Genomic DNA, 12,897 nt, shown 5'->3' on the forward strand with positions numbered 1-12,897 from the left:
GATTAGATTTTGACTAGAAAAAAAGTACTCATAGGGGTTAACAGTTCGATTGTAGAACATAAAGAACTAGTGATAAGGAAATGAGAAATGAAGAAAATGAAAAAAATAAAAAAGGCAAAAAGACATTTGTGGGTGAGTTCCTCAAGCTGGGACAGCTAGAGTTTTCAAGGTCTCCACAGGTGGTTTCTACCCCAACCCCCGACAGCTGACTCCCATGTTGGCGTCTCTGGACAACACTGCCCCCTGCTGGACACCTGGATACTGAGCAGTGCTGCCGCTGCCTCCATCCTTACCACCTCTATCAGGGTAGAGCATTTCTCAGAGGTTCAGTGCCTTCTTGATGCCCTAGCCTCTTCCTGAGGCACTGTCCCTTGCAGCACCTAGTGCTCTCCATGTTTCACTGCCTTCCTGGGATTTTCACTTTTCATCTGGAGGGTTGTAATACTTCCACTGCTGAGTTAAAGTTTCAAGAGACTGTCCCCAGTACTACAACATTGAAAACATATTTTTTGTGTGTGAAAAATAAGATAAAAATTTGAATGACTTTAATCTCCAGTAGGAAACAGATGAAAAAAGAGAAAGAAATGTATTTTATAGTATTTTAATATTTTGTGATTCCTGTGATCATGGCTTCAGAAGTCAAGATAAGTATGACAGGCATATATCTGAATATGCAAAGGTTGATTGTCCTTTTAGTGTATGTGAAAAGATTGTCCCATTCCGTGGGAAGATTATGCATGCTTCTGCTCAAAGAAGATCAAGTTAGAAGATTGCAAAATGGAGGGAAGAAGGAAGAGAAAACCATACATAACTCAAGCCAATCTTTTTTATTTCTGGCCATGCCAGGCGGCTTGTGGGATCTTTAGTTCCCCGACCAGGGATCAAACCTGTGGCCCCTGCAGTGCAAGTGCAGAGCCCTAACCACTGGACCACCAGGGAATTCCCTCAGGTCAATCTTGGAGGGAGTAAAAAGTAGAAGAAAGGAGCGGTATGGTTGCCACAGTATGGCCTGAAGAAGGGGACGTCCGGACATTTGCAAACGGCAAAGATGAAAAGTTGTGGAAAAAAAGATCCCAAATGGAAAAATGATTGTGTTGAAAGTAAAGCAGGGACTGGGTCAGGCAATTGCTAGTATGGTTCAAAAATTGAAGGTCTGGGGCTTCCCTGGTGGCGCAGTGGTTGGGAATCCGCCTGCCGATGCAGGGGACACGGGTTCGTGCCCCGGTCCGGGAGGATCCCACATGCCGTGGAGTGGCTGGGCCCGTGAGCCATGGCCGCTGAGCCTGCGTGTCCGGAGCCTGTGCTCCGCAATGGGAGAGGCCACAACAATGAGAGGCCCGTGTACGGTAAAAAATAATAATAATAATAAAAAATAAAAAAATTGAGGGTCTGCTTGAGGTAAATGCTCACAAAGATGTACCAAATGGCCCAAATGGCCTCAGGCCCCCTTAGCGTTCTGGCACTCGGGTTCTGAGTCTGTTAACAAAGAAAATCCAGAAAACATGGATACATCCCAGGAAGTATTACCGTATGCTCTGTAATGAGAAGGTATGGCAGACTTTCAGATTTGGAGAGCCAGAGAAACTGACATCTCCACTTAGGTGCTCAGGACTATTGCTAAGAACATTCATATTAGTCTTTTTTTTTATGGAGATTTTTTCTTTATTGAGAAACTTAAGACTTGGGTACATCAAATAAAACCAGTTTCTGGGGGGGAAAAATCAAAACTCACAATAGAAAAAAAAAGTTAACACTGTTTGGGCCATATCAGAACCCAGAGAATATATTCTTTTAATTGAAAAATTCTAGGTGCTTCATAATTGACCTTTTGATACAAAATGACCTATTAAATTTGCAATTTGTGGTTCTTGGTGTTGAGGTCCATAGGACAAGCTAGGACGTCTTCAAACCTTGAGCTGAATTCCATGAGGGTTTATTTGGCTTTTGAATCGGTTTGTCCTTGTCTAAGAGGTAGCAGCAGCAACAGCGCCCACCTTCTGGGCAGCTTCTTTCTTGGCGTGATGAGCCTGCAGGACCGCCACAGTTTCATCCACCTTGGAGCGGAGAGACTCGGGGGACTCCAGCATGTGCAGCAGCTCCGAGTTGTCAATCTCCAGCAGCATTCCCGTAATCTTCCCAGCCAGGTTTGAGTGCATCGTCTGGATGAGTGGGAACAAACGTTCACCCAGCATCTGATTCTGTTCCTGCGGGGGTGCTGCGGCCAGCATGGAGGCGGTCAGCGGCTCCTGCCCCTGCACGTGGACCGCAGGCTGGGGTGCCTGCAGGGGCTGGATGGCGGGGTGAGGGCTGCGGACGCTGGAGGCGTACTTGTAAGGTGCAACAGCCCGAGGAGCAGCGGCAGCAACAGCGGCACGAGGCGCTAGGCTCTGCACAGCTGTGGGAACACCTCCAGACGGGCAGCTGTCAGTCAGCCCTTGCTGGGAGGCACCAGCCCCACCGAAGTCCATAGCCAAGCGGTCTGGGCACTCAGACCCGACTCTCTGAGCGGTAGCAGGGAGGCCGCGAGAGGCCAGAGCGTTACACCAGTTGGAGCCAGATGGCGAAGAGCTGGACAAGGCCCAAACTGGCGTATAGCACTTGGCATTCCTTGGAAGCCTTGAGGTCTCCCACCTTGCTGCCAGCGTGGATTAGGCCTCATCTGTGCTAACTGGTTAGGTGTGTAATAATGGAGGTCTTCCCTGAGCCTGTGGAACTGCTGGCACAAAGTAGCCCCCAGCTGCAGGCTGGAACTGATTGAAGATGGCATTGGCGGGGAGCGCTCTCATCCCGGCCACCCGCTGCATATATTGGTTGGTCAGGTGAGCCTTTCTCTCTTCCCTTCTCTGGGCCAGGGCGACATACAGTGGCTTGGAGACCACGATGCGTCCGTTCATCTCCGTGACTGCTTTGGTTGCCTCTTCAGGGGATGAGAAGCAGACAAAGCCAAACCCTTTGCTTCTCCCATCCTCCAGCATCACCTTGGCACTGGTGATTGATCCAAAAGGAGAAAACTCTTTCCTTAACTTCTCATCATCAATGGTGTCAGCCAAGTTCTTAATGTAGAGGTTCACCCCCTGATACCGACTAATTCTCTCCTGTTTCAGCTGTTCAAATATTCGCTTTAACTCGGCCTGCCGTTCCACTTTCTTCTGTGCACGGCCGACGAAAATGACTTTCCCACTGATTTCTTTTCCATTCATCTCCTCCACGGCCTTATTGGCATCCTCGTGTTTTTCGTAACTCACAAAGCCAAAGCGTTTGGATTTCCCACTGGGATCTCTCATCACCTTGACACTTAAGAGTCTTACCAAACTGGCTGAATAGCTCTTTCAGACTCTCATCATCCACCTCTTCCCCGAAGTTTTTGATATAAACATTGGTAAATTCCTTAGCTTTGGCTCCAAGCTCAGCTTCCCGCTCTTTTCGAGACTTGAATCTGCCCACAAACACTTTGCGGTCATTGAGGAGCATGCCATTCATCTTCTCGATGGCCTTGTCAGCAGCCTCCTGGGTCTCGAAGTGGACAAAGGCATAACCCTTAGAGCCGTTCTCATCACACACCACCTTGCAGGACAGAATGTTTCCAAAAGCAGAAAAAGTATCATAAAGTGCCTTGTTATCTATAGATTTGTCCAGGTTCTTGATGAAGACATTTCCCACGCCAGATTTTCTCAAAGAGGGATCCCTCTGAGACCACATGATTCGGATTGGCTTTCCCTTAATCACATCAAAGTTCATGGTATCCAAGGCCCGCTCAGCGTCAGCCGGCTGCTGGAAGTTGACATAGGCATAACCCAGGGAGCGGCGGGTGATCATGTCGCGGCAGACCCGGATGGACAGCACAGGCCCCGCAGGACTGAACTTTTCATACAGCATGGCCTCGGTGACGTCCGAGTGCAGGTCACCCACGTACAGGGAGGCCATGGGGTAGCTGCTGGCCGCAGCGTTCATCTCCCCAGCCCCCAGTACCCCGAGCCCCGCCAGGAGGACTTCTTAGGGGGGGCCACACAGGACAAAAGGGGCTCCGCTCCGAGCCACGGCCCACAGGTGGCAGTGAAGCTCAGAGAAGCAGGAGTCGGCTCCGAGGGCCGGAGAGGAGTGCGGGGACGGCTCGGACGAGACTGCCCAACCACAGACAAAAGGCTCTCAAAAACAATATGGCCCTCCCTGGGAGTTTGTTAATTTTCAGCTGTCCTGGCCTGGAAGCTCCCAGTTTCAAAAAATGAAAACAATGAAAACAGGGACTGTCCTCCAAGTTACAAAAATTCTTCCCGAGGCAACCCAGTGGTGCCCACGGCGGCCTCCGGAACGTGCGTTTCTCTATAAATATAGGTAGGCCTCGGGCTCCCGGCGGTTTAAGATTACAGCAACCCGGGGAAGAGGGAAACCAAATATTTGTCGGTGCCGACTTGGCAAGCCCCGCGCGGCCGGAGCGCGCAACCGCCTCCCACTCCGGGCCGGCGAAGGGCAGCGCGGACACGTGGAGCGCGGAGGCCGGCGCGCGGGGGGCGAGGGCGGCGGGCGCGGGGCTGCCACGCGGCGCGGCCGAGCGGCGGGCTGAGGCGCGTGGACGCGGGCGCGCGAGCGGCTCACCACCGGACCGACATACGGGGACCGACGAACGCCCAGGTGCGGCGGCGGCGGCGACGGCGGCGTCGGGCAGGCCGGAAGCGTGCAAAAGTGACTTCCCCGCGGGTTCTCCGAGGAGGATTCGCTCTTTTTTTTTTTCTTTCTTTCTTTCTTTTTTTAAGATTTTAAAGCGTTTTCGGGTTTTTTTTTTAATCTTTTTCTTTTTTTTCCCTTCAGGCTGCTAGGCCCGAAAGCGGCAGAGGCTGCGGCGACCCGGGGCGGAGAGAGCCATATTAGTCTTGATGGGAAAGTGAATGTAAGAAATCTCTCGGAAGGCAAAGGAGAAATGTTGAAAATGATAAATGCCCAAGCAAGGAAAAAAAGGGCTTGCTGCCCTTTTCTGTGTCCCTTCTTCCTTCTCTTCCTTCTTGTTGGCAAAGAGCACACCATCAATATCTCCTGACAGTATGTGTAGATTTGGACATTCAGCATAAGAAAAATGTTACGTTGCAGTCTGTGTGATACATCAAAGAATACTTTTTAGGACTTAATTCTGTGAAAAATTGAGAATGTACAGGAGTCTGTTTCAACACATAAAGCTGAAGCATATAATGGTAGTATCTTTTAGTTTGAAAAAGTTTTCCTCCACTAATGACTGGTAACTAAATTGTAAGTCTTATGAGACATATCAGATTTCCAAATGGTTTCTTTTGAACCTATGCAAATATTTAACTGAAATAAAAGAAAAAACAAGGCAAATGAATTCCAGGTACGGGGTAGAAGAGCACCAAAAAGGAATCATAATCCTATTTACCACTTAGCTTTTCAGGGAATCATAGTAATCTTAATAAGGAAAATAGTAAATACTGGTTTAACCAGAAATTGATATAATATTAGAGGCGAGGGAGGCTGGCATTATGTAAGAGTGCTAAATCCTTACCTTCTGTAATAAGTCAATTTATGAAATATTAAAGTTTAGAAATATAGAGGAAAAGACTGTTTATTTTTATTGTAAGTCTTGTAGACTATGTTAAGTTTTGATCATGTAATACAAAAACCAGAATTTAAAATTCAGACAGTACTGCATGACACTTGTATATCATCTCAATTTAAGAAAAATAATGTACCTAAGAAAAATAAAAGAGGAAATCTAACAAATATATTTCAGTTGAGGAATTGTGGATGATTTTAATTTTTTTAGTGCTTACTTTTTGTGTGTTTTCCAAGTTTATAAAATATTTACTCCTATGTTTTCAAACAAAACCAATCAACTTGCCTTCTCCCAAGGTGGGACAGGTCTGGGTGCAGATTCCAGTCTAGAGACTGCTTATTCGTTTTCATATATGATTAACCTGGACTCTAAGAGTTTCCCTTTCCCTATTTTCCTGAGTTTGGCCCATGTTCTGTCAGATTCTGGTTCTTTCTGGGTGTCCTTATACTACCTCTAAAGCATTAAATGGCCACTGAATAGGTTTTGAATGGAGAGAAATGAGATTCTTCTCTCACTTATGTGATTCCTAAAGCCACAGCATGGCAAGTGTTGACTTTCCTCAGTGACTTTTTTTCTTCTCACTTCAATTTGATTTATTTTTCATTCTATTTTTTTGGTTTGTTTTGGTCTAAGAAGAAGCTACCTTCCCTAGGCTCATGTTCTTTATTTATGGACTAATTATACTATCCCACAGTGGTTGGGCTTAAACTCTGGACATCTTAAAATCATTTTCAGAGGAGACATAATCCCATTGGTCTACTGGACAGCCCTGGTACCTTCCTACCTTTGGTCACCTAGAAAGGAGTTGGCTTAGCAGAAAATGCTGCAAAATCCTTAGCTGATTCCAGCATGGGTGTGTAAACTCTACTGTGTGCCTGATGTTTGAGAGTGGGCTGTTCCTCTTGCAAAAAAGGTCTTTGTCTGACTATGTGAGCTCAAGGACTTTCAATTGCCATTCACAAGACTCTTTGGTTACTCGCAATTTCCTTGTAAAAAATTCCTTATAAAAATGTGAAATGTCAGGGAAGGGATCCTTCTCTGGGGGGCACATTCCATGGTGCATCCAAGCAGATCCAGACCAAAAGAACATTTCTCTGAGGTGGGTTTAGGACAGTCAGTCTCCCAAGCTCTCATTGTTCCAAGGCAGCAAGCAGGGCTGTGGCCTGGAAGGGCAACTTCACACATAATGGAAGCTGTATGTGGTATTAATGGGACTAGCGATACAGGCTGGGGCCCAGACCAGATGGTGGCTGCTACTGCAAACTGATCAACCAGAAAATAAATGTAATCATATAATGGGTGTAGGGATACCTAGAAGGTACTGGTAGAGAGTAATAGAGGTATCGTCACATTTAGATGTTTGATCCAGGGGGAGTGGAATTCACCACAAATGGAACTTATTACCTGCAAATGTACACAATAAGTTTGCTTTAGATCTGCAGCCTTCCTCATTGAGAGCAATCCTGTAGTGCAAAGTGGGTGAGGCCAAGCGCATCATGCTCAGGCCCCTGTGTACATGGCTTTAAAGCTATAACAATTATCTTAGAAGACAAAATACATGGGGAGTTGCTGATATACCTTAACCTCTCACCTTTTCCCTCCTGATCAACCAGAGTCTAGTTCTCAACGAGCTGCTCTTACTTGCAAGACCCCCTGAGGTAAAATGTACATGGAAGACACCTCCCACTAATAAAACATTTATTACTCAGAAGCTTCGGTTGGACCACATGAAGCCTGTTGCTAATTCTCCAGAAGGCTACACTGACTTTCGTACTCAAGTTGGTCAGGCATCAGTAACCTCCGGCACTTTAGGACCTTGCTACTAAACTGGAATCCATGGACTGACAGCATTCGTATCCCCTGGGAGTTTGCTAGAAATGCATATTCTTTGGCCTTACCGTGGACCTACTGAATCAGAATTGTTTTCTAACAGGGTCCCCAGGTGATTCATATGCATGTTAGAGTTTGGGAAGCAGTGCCCTAAACCAGTGGTCCTCAAGCAGGAAGATGCTTAGGATTCCTTGTTATTCTCAGCCTTGTGAAATGGAGGGAGTCCAGAGATGGTAAAACCTCTCTGTAAGAGCATAATACCCTCACTGTGCCTTACCTTTGCAGGGATCAGATGTGGAAAAGGTGGCCCTGTTTTCTTCCACTAACCCCTTTAGATAGGGAGTCTTTTCTTTGGGTATCAGGACTCTTATGAGGGAAATCAGGAGGAGCCTTGATGGTCCTATCAGCAGAGTCATTGTTTGGTGTTGTTATCACAGACTGATATCTATCCCTTGCTGTGAAGGTTTCTGTTCCTTGCAGGAAAGGAAAGATATTTCCATTCTACCTGGCATAAGGTTACCTTCCTACCTCAATGTAAACAGTAAAAGGCCTGGGGGATAAATATCTGTATTAGGGTTCTCCAGAGAAGCAGAGCCAATAGGATTTATAGATAGATAGATAGATAGATATATACATACATACATACATACATATTTTAAGGAATTGGCTCACGTGATTATGGAGGCTGGTAAGTCCAAAATCTGCAGTTCAAGTTTTAAGGCTGTCTGCTGGCAGAATTCCTTCTTTTTCAAGGGAGGTCATTCTTTTTCATTCAGGTCTTCAACTGATTAGATGACTCCCACCCACATTATGGAGAGCAATCTGCTTTACTCAAAGTTCACCAATCTAAATGTTAATTTCATCCAAAACAGCTTCACAGAAACATGTAGAATAAAGTTTGACCAACTATCTGAGCAGTGTGGCCTAGTCAAGTTAATATATAAAATTAGCCATCACAGTACCTCTTTGCCCACTGCTCTCTGTGCTATTCTTGAGTGGTGATTCCTCTTAACTATTCCCAGTTGACTCCCAGAACTATCTCTCGAGGCTTGCTCCAGAGTTTTCTATTGCAGACACATCTATTTCACTGATACTTCAAATTCAACGTGGCCCAGACATCCAACTTTATTTCCCCTAACCAGCTCCCCACCCCTAAACCTTTTCTGGTATTCACGATCACAGTTAATGTTACCCCACTCCCGCATCCAACTAGTCATGCAAGCCAGTAGCCTGAGGGGATGTTCAACTCTTTTATCACCTCCTATGCTTGTCCCCCCAACAAAGGAACATGTCCCACTTACAGCAGTGCTTGCATAGGAGATATCAAAGTTGAATGCTGTGTATCACCACAACTGTCTGTAACCAGCTGAAGCTGACAAACGATCATGCTTTTTGAGTGACTGTGGTAAGCCAGACACTTGTTGGAACTAATTGATGATGCTTTCTTGACCGGCGGGTGCTAGGACTTGAGTAAACCAACCTCGTCAGACCTGTGGATTCATTCTGTTTTATCCAGAGTGTTAGTTTTCAATCTTCCATTAGCGTAACCACGATGAAGCTCCCTTTCTGGCACTTAATAACACCTATATTTTTTTCCTCAGTAAATAAATCAGTGCATTTCTTCACTGGTGTGAGTTCCATTGCATGGGAAATTAATAGACTCAACTTCGTACTTTTTTAACCTCTGATGGTTTTCATTTGTTCTTTGACACCTCTCTATTTGAGTATCCAGTTCTATTGATTGACTGATTTATTTTTTTTGTGGTACGCGGGCCTCTCACTGTCGTGGCCTCTCCCGTTGCGGAGCACAGGCTCCGGACGCGCAGGCTCAGCAGCCATGGCTCACGGGCCCAGCTGCTCCGCGGCATGTGGGATCTTCCCAGACCGGGGCACGAACCCGTGTCCCCTGCATCGGCAGGCGGACTCTCAACCACTGCGCCACCAGGGAAGCCCCTATTGATTTTTTTTACTTTTAAAATATTTATCAAACACATCCCAAATACTGTTAACCTGGTTCACATTTTCATCTCTTGCCTGGATTGTGGTAGATTCTCCTCAGCTGGTTTCCATATTGCCAAGTTTCTGCCCTAACCATTCTTCCAACTTCCTATGTTGGGTGGAAACTATATTCAAAATTCTAAAACACTAAATGAATCAACACCCTTCAAGAACTGCCTTTCTCTCTCAGACACACTCTCTGACATTGGGCACCAGTCATATTAACTGCTTTTCAGCTTTAACTGAATTGACCTGTCTTGCTTTATAACTTATTTTCTGGTGGTACTGAATTACACATGGTCCTCCATGAAAACATGTGAATAGGCTCCATGTAAACCACTCCTATTATTCCTCAACTTTCTTTACCTGAGTTCAGTCTTAGAGGATGAGTATGATTCATTCGGGTGTTGTATCAAGCAGGGTCCCAACAGGAAACAGATGGCACACCAATAAGGATCATTTAAGGAGGGTTTATTTACAAAGCGTTTCATTAAAATATAGGTGGAGTGAAAAGGACTCCAAGAGATAGTGCAGGAAGCAAGACTAGAAGCTGCTGTTACTAACCCTAGATCAGGAGAGAGGAGGGGAAGGAGCCATTACTGGAAACTAGAATGAGAGGGAATCCTGTAGGGCAGGCCCCCACGAGAGGAAACTTCTGCAGCAGGGTGAGCAATAGCAACCTTGCGGGGAGAGAGTCATGGGAATAAAAGCCCGATGGCGCAGGGAGAGAGTCATGGGAATAAAAGCCTGATGGCGCAGGGAGAGAGTCATGGGAATAAAAGCCTGATGGCACTCACCTTTTCCCTTCTGATCTCCCCACTGCATTCACTGGCTCCTGTGTCCTCTGGCTTCCAATCTACACAGAGCAGCTTTGGGGGCAGAGAACAGTAAGGAAAAGGGTAGAAAGCAGATCTGGAAGGCGAAGGAAAATACCCAGCACAGGTGTCATTCCAAACACCTTAGACCCGCCTTTTGTTTTTCCTCATGTAACTACATCTGGTTTACAGTTTCTACTAGACATTGTCTCAGGGAAGAGATTGCTTTACCCAGCTTTGGATCCACCACGCCTAGAATCTAGACGTTTTCAATGAGTTTAACTGACCAGTTTCATCTTCTCTTTCTCTTTCCTTCCCCTCATTTTGGAAGTGCTCTTTCTTCGGTGATTGGCTCTTGATGACCTTGTGCTTGGTGTATCTCTCTTGGCCACAGGCGTGGTGTTATTACACAGTGACAGAACACTAAGCTCAGTCCTGAATTGAGGTGGGGACCTAGCAATCAAAGCCACCTTGAGACTTTTCTCTGTTCTCTTGGACATCTGGCAGGACTTTCCTACTAGATGGTCTTTTGCTGCCATCTCCTGGTATCCTGTCACCACAACCAAGAGTCATCAGGAAATTGTAGTCATACCTCTGCTGCTGAGGGTGGGGTCGAGGGGGAGTGGAAGAGTAGAACTTGTTCAAAAATAAGCAGGCACTGTTGACCTTAGTCCCTTGTTGGTGAGAGGGCAGGAAAAGCTAGTATTTCACGAAGCAGTAAATAAAATTGTTCTTGTCTTTAATTACCGAACACTAAATCTTGATGTTATCCTATTATTATAGCTTTTATGAAAGGCTGAAATGCTAGCTAAAGCTATCTCCTCGCCTTTCCACTGACTTCTCTACTACAACTGAAAGCATCAATATAGCATACTTCTCTGCCACACTCGAGTGGTTGCCCAAAGGGCAAAAAAAATTTTTATTGTGGTAAAATCTACATAAGATTTTACCATCTTAATCAATTTTTTTAAGTGTACAATTCGGTGACATTAACTACAGTCACATTGTTTTCCAACCATCACCACCATCCACTTCTAGAACTTTTGCATCCTCCCAAACAGAAACTCTGTACCCGTTAAACAACAACTCCTCATTCCCTCTTCCCTCCAGTTCCTGGCAACCACCGTTCTACCTTCTATCTCTATGAATTTGACTACTCTAGGTGCCTCACATAAGTGGAATCATACACTATTTGTCCTTTTGTGGCTGGCCTTTTTTCACTTAGCATAATGTCATCAAGGTTCATCCCTGTTGTAGCATGTGTTAGAACTCCACTCCTTTTTTGTGGTTGAATAATATTCCATAGTATGCATATAAATGTACAGAAAAAGAGAAGAATATAATAAGCACCAACTTATATAAAAATGCCAGGGAAAATAGGCAAAATTAAGTGAAACCTTGCAGATATAAATTCCGTGTATCCCCCTTCCCAATCCCATTCCCTTTCCTCCTTCCCTAAAGGCAACCACTGTGTTGAACTTGTTCCATTGTATATTTGTACATTACATGTTTATAGTTTTCCAGAAACAACATATAGTACAGTGCTTTCATTTGTACATAAATAGTATACTGTATGTATCATTCTGAAGTTCTTTCACACCATTGTTTTTAAGATTCGGCCATGTTGATACATGTAGCCCTTGTTCATGCTTTATGCTGTTTAACTGTATGACAAACTAGCTGTCTTCTTATTGCTGAACGTTTAGGATGTTTCCAATTTTTTTTTTTTTTGCTCTTACAAATACTGCTGCCATGAACATCCTTGTAACACATTTCCTTGAGCAGAGACATTTCCTCAGGTTTAGAATATGTACCCAAATTAGAATTCCCCAACTGCTGTCCATGCACATCCTCACTTTTAGTAGATACTGCTCAATTGCTCTTGGTGTAGCAAAATAGCACTTCCAATTTGGACAGCAGTGTTTGAGGGTTCCCATTTTTCCATATTCTGGCCACCAACTGGTATCAGACTTTTAAATATTTGACAATCTGTTGGGTATAAAATGGTATTTCATTGTTTTCATTTCCTTGATTTCTAGGGACGATAAGCATTTTTTTTCATATGTTGATTAGTCTTTTGGAGTTTCTTTTCTAGAAGAATCCTAGGACTGGTTTATATTTTAGAACTCGAAAGGGTTCTAAAACGTAGCAGACTGCTAAGATCTTGTGATGGGTGTTGACAGTTTGCTTCCTGAAGCATCAAATAAGAACACGTGACTTCCGGGTAAGATGGCGGAAGAGTAAGACGCGGAGATCACCTTCCTCCCCACAGATACACCAGAAATACAGCTACACGTGGAACAACTCCTACAGAACACCTACTTAACGCTGGCAGAAGACCCCAGACCTCCCAAAAGGCAAGAAACTCCCCACATACCTGGGTAGGGCAAAGCAGAGAGATTCCCGCACAGAGGAGCGGTGCCGAGCGGCACTCACCAGGCCGAGAGGCTTGTCTGCTCCCCCGCCGGGGCGGGCGGCGCTGGAGCTGAGGCTCGGGCTTCGGTCAGAGCGCAGGGAGAGGACTGGGGCTGGCGGCGAGAACTCAGCCTGAAGGGGGCTAATGTGCCACAGCTAGCCAGGAGGGAGTCCGGGAAAACTCAGGAGCTGCCGAAGAGGCAGGAGACTTTTTCTTCCCTCTTGGTTTCCTGGTGCGCGAGGAGAGGGGATTAAGAGCGCCGCGTAAAGGAGCTCCAG

At 45.6% G+C, this 12,897-nt stretch overlaps 1 non-coding gene and 1 pseudogene across 1 annotated transcript; both read right to left on the bottom strand.

The window, feature by feature from the left end:
* Positions 1 to 866: 866 nt before the first annotated feature.
* TRNAA-UGC (transfer RNA alanine (anticodon UGC)) lies at positions 867 to 939 on the bottom strand. Its single transcript has one exon. It is a non-coding gene; the product is annotated as a tRNA-Ala (tRNA).
* Positions 940 to 1,659: 720 nt separating this feature from the next.
* On the bottom strand, positions 1,660 to 4,207 carry LOC132481900 (polyadenylate-binding protein 4-like; annotated as a pseudogene).
* Positions 4,208 to 12,897: the final 8,690 nt, after the last annotated feature.

This window comes from Mesoplodon densirostris, chromosome X (assembly GCF_025265405.1).
Source record: "Mesoplodon densirostris isolate mMesDen1 chromosome X, mMesDen1 primary haplotype, whole genome shotgun sequence".
Taxonomy (NCBI): domain Eukaryota; kingdom Metazoa; phylum Chordata; class Mammalia; order Artiodactyla; family Ziphiidae; genus Mesoplodon; species Mesoplodon densirostris.